Below are 4,105 nucleotides of genomic sequence, written 5' to 3'. Positions count from 1 at the left end.
CACCTACTTTATTTAACCTATCATTTCTGAACACGGTTTGCGCCTCTGTAAAAATTGGGCTTTCGCCAGCTTTCTGTTCCTATAACGATTTCAGCTTCAGTGCTTTCACTCAGCCCTTGAAGCTCTGATACGTTTCCAACACAGGTACGACAATTTACAACTACAATACCGACTGTTGCTTGGTCGATTCTCGTCATTTCTTTGCCCTGTACCCTTTGAGACTGGAGCACTTTTTGATTTTTCCCGAGACTGTCTAACCTAAAAAACCGTCCAGTCCAAGCCACACAGTCCCTGCTCCCGTGTAGCCGCCTCCTGTGTGTAGTGGACACCTGACCTATTTAGCGGAACCCGAAACGCCACCACCTTATGGCGCAAGTCGAGGAATCTGCAGCCTACATGATCGCAGAACAGTCTGAGCCTCTGATTCAGACATTCTGCCACCTAGAATACTTCAAAAATATCGTAAGTTATTAGGTGAACTATAGTCTAAAAAGAACAGTTTTTCATTTTCTACAGGCGTCGACTAGTCTGCACGTAAATGTGTATTCAAGCTCTGGTGCAATTATGAGAACGATACACGCATCTTCTGAAAACGTAGAAAACATGTAGAAGTTATTCGCAAATGAACTCTAACAGTACAGAACGTTTGTCGCTGAACGTCTGACCCGTTACTGCACTTAATAAACGAGTCGCAGTCAGGATAAGTCGCGCATCTGCACACTCTCGGGAGCTTGCGCGGCAGGGGTGGGCAACGGGTCGTGGTGGGGAGATCGACGAGCCTTTACTTTTACACGCACATTTCGTGCGAACAGCTCCATGGATGTTCCTAGAGGGAAAATTACCTTCTTTATTAACAAACTCTAGAAACTGAATTGCAAACTTATAGAAGTTCTCGTATGATGTTTGTATACGTAGTTTTCCTTTAAATAGAACGCAAAAGAAGAAGTGTTTGCCCAGCTGAGCTCCGGTGGTCCGGTGTGCAGGCTTCAAACCTGTAGCTGATTAACGTCAGAGTGGTTCGATTCCACCTGCTGGGCGATGTAGTACGAGACGGCGGAGCTAGTTATTATTATACATGCGTTTCTTGGTTTCTGTTTTCCTATAGCTATTCCTGTAACTTCGCGTAGCTTTATTCCATTCGCTGAGTAAAGCGAAAGGCTAAAAATTCAGTCCCGCCTCATGACTCAACCAAAGACTTAAAGCTGTGACCGAGCGGTTCTAGGCGGTTCAGTCTGGAACCGCGCTGCTGCTACGGTCACAGGTTCGAACCTTGCCTCGGGCATGAGTGTGTGTGATGACCTTAGGTTAGTTAGGTTTAAGTAGTTCTAAGTCTATGGGACTGGTGACCTCAGATGTTAAGTTCCGTAGTGCTTAGAGAAATTTGAACCATTTTTAAAGCATTTTTGTATTGTTTGTATAATGCTTTCCTCATTTCATCATATTTTGTAATGCTATTACTATTACCTGCTCGAAACTCATGCGTTCTCTACAAAAGATGCCTTGTTCCAGACAGTGCCAGTTCACATGCCGATTAAAATTTTGCCAGTATCCATTCATAGTTTTGCAAAATATCATTCAGTCCCTATCATTCACCCCTGATATTCGACATCAAAGTGCAATAACCACTCACACATGGGGGGTGGTAGCACTAGCAGTGGGGATTAAATAAAGCGTGTCCGGGGTACTCGGAACACAACATAGTCGTTGTAATTGCCACAGCAATGCCTCTGCGACGTGCATGGCGTCGTCGCTGGCGGCGCAGTGTACCTGTGTATCGCAGTTTGAAGGCGATTGATATTGACTTGGCTGGACAGTTTAATAAACAGCAATTGATTGGAGGTCCAAATGCTTTTCGTGGACTCCATCTGAACTTTACCTGCGATGTACAAGCAGTGTTTGGAGGTAGTACCTGGTTGACACTTGCTGTTGTATGGGGCAATCAAGCAGATTATGATGGCCTTGAAGCATTTCCAGATGCTAAAATTTTGGCTTGGAAGACACGGAGTATAGCTGAGACTACAGGACTCTTGGCTAAACAGCCTTATGGTACTCTTGTTCCAAGCATGCCATTTGCTTTGACTACGAGAAGGAAGAAGAAGTTAAATGCTGATGAGTACCTCTTCTTATGGGCGAAAGTCGGCAATGGCAATTGTAAAATAAAGATCAACGGTGATTGTATGATTTATTATAGACAATAAAGTGTGTTCTGTCCTTTCCTTATCTCTTTTCCTTATCTTTGCCCGGCAGCCTCGTCCAGCGGCTAAGTCCCGGAGCAACGTCCAAAAGGGCATGATCATTGGCTTTCGGGCCACCGGTGGAAGCATTCCCGAAACGGCTAAGTTCGTAAACTGTTCGGTTGCCCTCGTGGTTAAAGTATACTGTGCATGAGAAAAGGGTGCTATCCATATCCGGCTTGGAGGGAACTGTGGTGCACCTTGAGGCAAAGACGACAGTTTGAACGACGGCCGCTGACATGCTTGCGGGCGAACAGAGGTGCTACTGTTCAGGAACTGACGGCCCATATGAACGAAGGGGTTCCAACAGTGTCTCCTCAGCGACCGTTCAGCCACTCTGCTGCGTTTTGGCCTCCGCAGCTGGCGCCCGGTTCTTGCAATCACGCTAACTTCTGTCCGTCGGCTACGAAGACTGGAATTTGCAGGCCAATACTGCAACTGGACATAACCGAGTGGCGACAGGTAGCCTTATTAGATGACTCACGTTTTATGCTCTATCGGACAGATGGCGCGTACAGCGCGAATTGTCTGAAAGCAAACACCCTTCAACAATCGTTGGAAGGGTCTAGGTTGCAGGATAGATCGTTATGGCCTGAGGAATGTTTTCGAGGCATTTCTTGGGTGACCTCGCCATACAGGAAGGCACAATGAATCAACACAGGTATGCATTTCCACTCCTACATGCAGTTTGTTTTTCTTCGACACGACGGCGTCTGCCAGGAGGAGAGAGAATGGCTCTAAGCACTATGGGACTTAACAGCTGAGGTCATCAGTCCCCTAGACTTAGAAGTACTTCAACGTAACTTAACCTGAAGACATCACACACATCCATTACGCCATCTCCCGTTATTTCGTTATTTCATCTCTTATTGTTCCTTTCCTTTTAATTGGTGTTTTGCCACTCACTTCGCGAGTTTTGTTGGGATGATGGATCTTGCCGCTGATGCGAGTTACTTCCCGATTGTCTACTATAATAGTTGCTTCCGTGCCCACGACTGCTGTCATGTGATGCGCGACTGCTGTTTGTGATATGTCCATCTTTTTGACAGGAGAACGACGGTCGTTTACTATTGTGAGAAAATAAAACACCTGCAGCCGTCCTTATGAGTTTGTTTATTTTGTTGCAACCAGTTTCGGCGCTTCATTGTGCCACGTGCAGGCTGTAGTTGATGCGGAATGAGTTGACACTATCCCTATACAGGGTGGTCCTTTGATCGTGACCAGGCCAAATATCTCACCACATAAGCGTCAAACAAAAAAACTAAAAAGAACGAAACTTGTCTAGCTTGAGGGGGGAAACCAGATGGCGCTATGGTTGGCCCGCTAGATGGCGCTGCCATACGTCAAACGGATATCAACTGCGTTTTTTAAATAGGAACCCCCATTTTTTATTACATATTCGTGTAATACGTAAAGAAATATGAATGTTTTAGTTGCACCACTTTTTTCGCTTTGTGATAGATGGCGCTGTAATAGTCAAACTTATGCCTCACAAATTTAGACGAACAGTTGGTAACAGGTTGGTTTTTTAAATTAAAATACAGAACGTAGGTACGTTTGAACATTTTATTTAGGTTGTTCCAATGTGATACATGTACCTTTGTGAACTCATCATTTCTGAGAACGCATGCTGTTACAGCGTGATTACCTGTAAATACCACAAAAACTCAATAAATGCTCAAAATGATGTCCGTCAACCTCAATGCATTTGGCAATACGTGTAACGACATTCCTCTCAACAGCGAGTAGTTCGCCTTCCTTAATGTTCGCACATGCATTGACAATGCGCTGACGCATGTTGTCAGGCGTTGTCGGTGGATCACGATAGCAAATATCCTTCAACTTTCCCCACAGAAAGAAATCCGGGGACG

At 45.2% G+C, this 4,105-nt stretch overlaps 1 non-coding gene across 1 annotated transcript; it reads left to right on the top strand.

Moving 5' to 3' along the window:
- Positions 1-951: 951 nt before the first annotated feature.
- Trnastop-uca lies at positions 952-1,038 on the top strand. The gene has a single exon. It is a non-coding gene; the product is annotated as a tRNA-Sec (tRNA).
- The last annotated feature ends 3,067 nt before the right edge of the window (positions 1,039-4,105 follow it).

The sequence above is a fragment of the Schistocerca americana genome, chromosome 2, assembly GCF_021461395.2.
Source record: "Schistocerca americana isolate TAMUIC-IGC-003095 chromosome 2, iqSchAmer2.1, whole genome shotgun sequence".
In the NCBI taxonomy this organism is placed as follows: domain Eukaryota; kingdom Metazoa; phylum Arthropoda; class Insecta; order Orthoptera; family Acrididae; genus Schistocerca; species Schistocerca americana.
Note: the sequence above shows the minus strand (reverse complement) of the source record. Positions and strands in the feature narration are given on the sequence as shown.